General features: G+C 40.0%; 1 non-coding gene across 1 annotated transcript; it reads left to right on the forward strand.

Moving 5' to 3' along the window:
• Nucleotides 1-5,179: 5,179 nt before the first annotated feature.
• Nucleotides 5,180-5,253, forward strand: Trnat-cgu (transfer RNA threonine (anticodon CGU)). The gene has a single exon. It is a non-coding gene; the product is annotated as a tRNA-Thr (tRNA).
• Nucleotides 5,254-6,797: the final 1,544 nt, after the last annotated feature.

Raw genomic sequence — 6,797 nt, forward strand, 5'->3', positions numbered from 1 at the left:
TGAATAATTACCCGATTGAATTTTTCTAAGTATGGTCGAGGCTGTCGTGTGAGAAATGTAATGGAGTGACGTGAATGAAGTATGTTATTTGTAATGGAGGAAAGATGGGTCTCACCTAATCTGTAGTGCACAATACGATGAGCTGTGACAACTGCTGCCTGCGTCTTTCGCTGCTGACAAAAAACAAAACTATCTCTTTCTATCTGGATTGACCTTTGCCAATTGAACTCTCGAAAATGGCTCTAAGCACTATTGGACTTAACTTCTGAGGCCATCAGTCCCCTAGAACTTAGAACTACTTAAACCTAACTAACCTAAGGACATCACACACACCCATGCCCAAGACACGATTAGAACCTGGGACCGTAGTGGTCAGACTGTAGCGCCTAGAACCGCTTCGCCACCCTTGAACTCTCACTATGGCCCGATGAAGTCGAGCACTCCTATCTGCCCCTAGTCTAACTATTGGCGTGGTACACCTGTCAGGTAACCAGTCCACCGCAGCGCCACTCAATGTTCACTCGCAGGCGCTAACTAATTGTCTGTGTTCACACCGCACATTAAGTGTTGCAGCCAACACAGTGAACAAACGCTTCATCGCGAGTGTTTCAATATAGAGTATCACTCTGATTCGCTAGCAACAGAGGTGCTCTCTCAGTGCAGTACTGAGTAGAGAATTTGTTCCTCGCTCTCTGCATACACGCACGAGCGCACTCGCTCCCACTATATGTTCCCGCTTCAAGAGCGTCACCGGAACGATTCCTCTCCACGCAAAAAAGCGAAAGGGTATATCATCCGCTCTCTTTCCGTCACTCCTCCAGTTCATTGCGTCAGAAATAGTCCGCCAGTCAGCATTACTCTTACAAACGGGAGATTGGCGCTCCATTTAAGCATAACAATCCGAAAATATATATCATCTGCGTTAGGTGTTTACTGTCCACCTGTAAGATGTCTGAAACTGCTCACTAGGTCCGTCAAAAAATGTGTATGCTGGGGCTCTCCCAAACTATACAGCAGGTTTTGCTTTTAAGGTGAACAAGCAGGCCATTATCCCTTTTCTCTGCCAAAAACTGTTTTGGTCCCAGGGCGGTCGGCCGGCCGGTGCAGCTGTGTGCTAACTCACCCTCCTACAGACTTTCCAGCGTGATGGTTGCCTTGGCCAAACAGAAACTCCTGTGGCCTTCATGTCTTGAATGTTTGTGTACGCCAGCCTCGACTTTTTAATCTCGATCTGCACTTGCAGTTCATTTATTAGATTTGCATATCGATTAAATAGAAATATGTAAAATTGACTCTACCCTATCGAGCTTGGCCTCGAATGAAACGCTAGCTGGAGTGGCCGAGCGGTTCTAGGCGCTACAGTCTGGAACCGCGCGACCGCAACGGTCGCAGGTTCGAATCCTGCCTCGGGCATGGTTGTGTGTGATGTCCTTAGGTTAGTTAGGTTTAAGTAGTTCTAAGTTCTAGGGGACTGGTGACCTCAGAAGTTAAGTCCCATAGTGCTCAGAGCCATTTGAACCATTTTGAGACTTTATGACAGTGTTATTCCATTTCTACAAGGTTTCTCTTCAAGGTGACATTTTTCCCTACAATGAATTACTCGTCACAGACTCTAGTTGTAGAAGTAAGTATTTTCGATTTTCAGAAAACGTTCCAGATTCAAAACCATTTTATCGTCATTCTGGAATATCCTGCCACTCAGTGATATCTTCATATGTGTAACTGAGTGGGATTAAATAATTTCTAGCGTTTCTGAGACTGTAGAGTAGAGAATTTTCTTTTAGGAAAAGTAGATTAGATTCGTTTCTGCATAAGATTCTAAATAGGAGGCTTCCAGGAGACCTTTTCGTCTAACTTCACTGCTAAGAATCTAAAATGGCCGTATTCGTTTGATAATTTGATCTAGTGACAATAAAATTTCCCAGTATGCAATGCGTTTTGTTACAGTTAAGCATCGGTCAGTTTGCCGAACACAATGAACAAGGGTGTTATGAAGTTCTTTATTTTCTGTGATATTTACGTAACATTCCACGTCTTTCACAATGACATTCGTGTAATCCCCAAGGAAGTGTTGTAGGCCCTCTGCTGTTCCTACACACGATTTCTGTTAGCTGCAAAAAGTGGCAGTTGTCTCTCATAAGGAAAAGTGTGAGGTAATCCACATGAGTATGAAAAGAAATCCGTTAAATTTAGGTAACACTATAAATCGCATGAATTGAAACGTCATCTATTCAACTAAACACATAGGAATTACAAGTATGAATAATTTAAACTGGAACTATTACACAGATAATGTCGGGGCGAAGTGAACTAAAGTCTGCGTTTTGTATTCTTGCGAAATAGGAGAGAGGCAATAAGCGTGTTTGGGGTGGCAATAATTACAACAAATGGCGTTTTCCGCGGCGGCGAGGTCTTTCCACGAAATTTCATTCACCAGCTTTCTCCTCAGAATGCGAAAATATTTTACTGACGCCAACCTACGTAGGGAGAAATGATCATCGTAGTAAAATGAAAAGAGAATCAAATAGAAATCAGAGCCAGTACAGAAGGATGTAAATGATTATTTTTCCCACCTGCTGTTAGAGCGAGGAAGGTAGAGAAATACTCTACAAGTGGTGCGAACAACGAAGTATTTAAGTGTGGGTTGCAGAGTAGTCATGTAGAACATTTCGTGTGAATGAAGAGAATATGGGTTTAAGATTGCGCTTAAACTAGTCGTTCCATCGACTTCCTCAGTAGCTCACACTAACTGAGATAAGTTATGGTTTGCCGTTTCCTCTTTCAGCCTACACATTTGCAGGTAACTCTGTTTAAGAGTGAAGCAAAGGGCAAAACATAAAAATAGTTTTCTTCTATTTCCTCAGCTGGCATAAGGCGGTTCCCGAGCTGTTCTGTTAACCACGAAGCATATTATTCAGTGCTTCTGGACTCCTTCATGGAGAGAAGAGCTACAGTATGATATTCAGAAAACTACCGTTATTGATATTAACTAATATCCAAGCCCTTATTGAGCAGCGCCATAGCCCACCTTCATATTTTCGCTGCAGCATAAACTGAGTGCATGCCATGTCGCTGGTGGTAAGAAAGGAATGTATTGTGCTGCATGAATTTTATCCCACATACCAGAAGGTGTATCTGCGAGATACTTTTTATAGACAAAAATTAATATGATCGTCGTTCTTATGCCGGAGTGGGAGACTTGAGTGCATCTAAATATGATGAGACTTGGTTGTGCAATTTAGGAACGCTCTTTGTCAAAATGTCAGTCGCGAATACCTTGGTAATATCACCTTTGTATTGACCAGTTTTTGGGATTCTTTATGATAGTTAATCTTACATAAAATACCTAGGAACTAAGTTATACGCGCTATTGGATATTATGAATCGTGCGGTTGTTAAGGTCTGATGGTGATGAAAGCAATAAGCCAAAACACCTTCAAAGAGCTTTATTTTAGTGCCATAACCAGTTTCGGGCTGTCACGCCCATCTCCAGATGGATAATTTTCCCAATTACATTATTTTATACGTCATCACCATGTCGTCCACTGCTGTACTGCGCAAGAATATTTGAGTAAGTTTCTTAGCGCCTCATTATACATTATTCGGATAGCTAAAAGATGCTGATGGTTCAAATGGCTCTGAGCACTATGGGACTTAACATCTATGGTCATCAGTCTGCAGTGCAGGATCGGGCGACGTGATGCGGCCTAGTAGATGAAAATACGAGACGTTAGCCTTTAAAGATGCATATGATAGACCAAAACCGGTTATAGAAGTGAAATTAAGATTTTTAAATTTTTTTGTAGCTAGGTGTTTTCTTCATCACCGATAAATTATACACATTGATGTACTATGTAATGTTAAATTCAATTTTTGGAGTCTCACTAGCGGCATGTGAAAAGTACCAGGTGTTATGGCAAAGTCGCTTTCTTTACTAATTAAAAAGAAAAAAAAAAGACAGCCGTTCCTTCTCGGTTTGACGCATTATGTAAAGCTTTATGCAACAGACCATGTTTACGCACAGTACAGATGGTTTATAATGGTGCTTTACATGCAGATTACACTTTCACGATTACATTACTACTTGAATGCTTAGCAGTTTTCTCTCAGATCTTTTCTGTTCACTAAACAAAATCAATGCAATGTAACATTAAGAATGCCGTAAATGAATGATAATTTCCAATATTACCACAGAAAACACTGTGTAACTGTTAGCATTACCACATTATGAATGTAGTAATGGCATTCAACACCCGCTCTGAGAATTCACAAAAAGCAACAGTGGTATCTGATAAATGCCACATAATATATTTTATTCGTATGGGGTGCATCTTGTCTTGGGAAAGGAGTTGAGTATAATGAAAGTTCGTTGGAAACGACTCGACACGAACGATTTGGTCATCTGTTACACATCTGATTTCACGCTCAGTTACGTCCCGTCCAATTTGGAAGCGCCAAATGCTAAAAATATGATGAAGGTTCAGCCTAAATTTCATGGGGCTCTGTGCTTCTGGGAAGCAGAACGTTGTAATCCTGCTGCATATCGTAGGTGACAGGCATTTTCTCTGAGATTATAATTACGTGCTTGGTGACGCCACAGAAAAAATGTGAGAGAAAGTAGTCTAAGCTAATTAAAACCATATTTCTCTCTCTGTCAGACTGTTAACAATTCAATTCAGTAAATGAACTCTTTAATACTGTTAGGTTAGATGTTCGTGTAGCGTCATCTGAAGTACTCGCATAAACAGAATATTTTGGTTTGAAAGTTGCAGGTCACCATCACATTTAAAATAACAGGATGAATAAGAGAGACTGAGGAATGATATAAACGAACGATAACGCTTTGCTTTTGTTTTTGCTTTTAGTGAGTTTTCATTGTGGTTGATGAATATAATTACTACGTTCGTAACAGCTGTAGTAATATTGGACATGCCGGCCGAAGTGGCCGTGCGGTTAAAGGCGCTGCAGTCTGGAACCGCAAGACCGCTACGGTCGCAGGTTCGAATCCTGCCTCGGGCATGGATGTTTGTGATGTCCTTAGGTTAGTTAGGTTTAACTAGTTCTAAGTTCTAGAGGACTAATGACCTCAGCAGTTGAGTCCCATAGTGCTCAGAGCCATTTGAACCATTTTAGCCAATATTGGACATTGTGGTTCATTTACAACAGATAAACATCTGTGTCCTCGGTGGCTCAGATGGACAGAGCGTCTGCTACGTAAGCAGGGGATCCCGGGTTCGAGCCCCGGTCGGGGCACACATTTTCAGCTGTCCCCATGGAGGTATATCACCAACACCTGTCGGCAACTGAGGGTTTCAATTAATTACCATTTATTCTAGAGAAGCTGCACGGTCATCATTGGTATCTGTTCTTTCGAGAACAGTTACTATCTTCATATACAACCGACAGATTTACAGCAAAAATGTCCAGTATTATAAATCACGAGAAGTTGGTATCGGTAACTGAAATTGACCGATATAGAAGCTCATTTCTAGTTACCGATTCCAATTTTTGTTATACACCGCAGTAGTTCTAGACGGCAACTATTAATATAAAAATGGCATTACATTTCAGTGCATACAACCGCATAAATAATTTACATATGTGTCATGGGGCGATTGGAGTCTGTAACTGAAACATACTGACATAGGTTAATTTTCGGTATCTAATCCAATATTGTTTATTTCTTGTAGAATAGTGTTTGAAATGTACTGGCTTTTCTGTTAGATTTTATTGCATCGGTTTCTCCACATTTTAAGCTATTGTTTCGTATTTGTTGTCACTCGCTTAATTTTTCGGTCCTTCTGATATTTTTTAGTTGCTCCCCACCCAAAGCCCGCCACTTTCCTGCGCTTCTCCCATTAGGTTCAATAATTAATATAAAATTAACGCAGTATTATAACCGTATGTCTTCACCATGTGCTTTACTGTCATGCAATTTAAATGTTCTCTGTGCTTTCTAATCGTATAAATTAAGAGATTACTTCTTACTTTTAATTCTTGTCCTTAATTATTTTTGTTATCTCCATTTCGTTTCGATATAATTCGTGACTAAGTAAATAACTGCGTGAATGTAATTGTAATTTTATTGTGTGCCTCATTCGTTAGTTTACGAGTATGACCTGTTGCTTTCATTGATTACCTATAGCTAGCATCTTTGCCTTTAGTATGACGTCATTGCTCAAAACCGACGAGTGGAATCGGACACTAGAATTTATCTTTTACTTCTACATAGGCCCTCTGGTTTCACTGTAGTATAGACGTGGTTCATTGCAAGGCTGTCAGATGTGCATCTTCCACACGACACCATAGGCTGCGATTTCATTTGGTCTATAGTTCTCTACAGTACATAACCACTGATCATTTTCTTGAATTATCTCCTCTGACTATTTGATTTTTACCATTTACTTTTCTGTTTTACCAAAACTGTGATGAGAAACTTGGAACATTTTTAATGTTTGTATTGAATTTTACTGTTTTTTACAGAGATCCTTCAAACCTGACTTTTTATCCACCTTCAGAAGAGATTGACTGTCCTTAATTACAGTTTCAAACGAAAGTTTTATAATTCAGATTCTGTTTTGTGCTCCAAACCCACGCAGGTCAGAAACATTGATATTAATTAAACAGCTCTAAAAACCTACAGAATTTCAGAATTAGAAAGAGCGATATCCCATTGTTACCAGGATTCAAGTCAGTAACTTCAAAATTTTTAGTAGAGCGTTTCATTTTCCTACTCAGCTACTTACACATTTTACCAAATTTACAGTCTACAGATGAGCTATATAGTTGCTTTATCA

The sequence above is a fragment of the Schistocerca serialis genome, chromosome 8 (genome assembly GCF_023864345.2).
Source record: "Schistocerca serialis cubense isolate TAMUIC-IGC-003099 chromosome 8, iqSchSeri2.2, whole genome shotgun sequence".
NCBI classification, from domain to species: Eukaryota; Metazoa; Arthropoda; class Insecta; order Orthoptera; family Acrididae; genus Schistocerca; species Schistocerca serialis.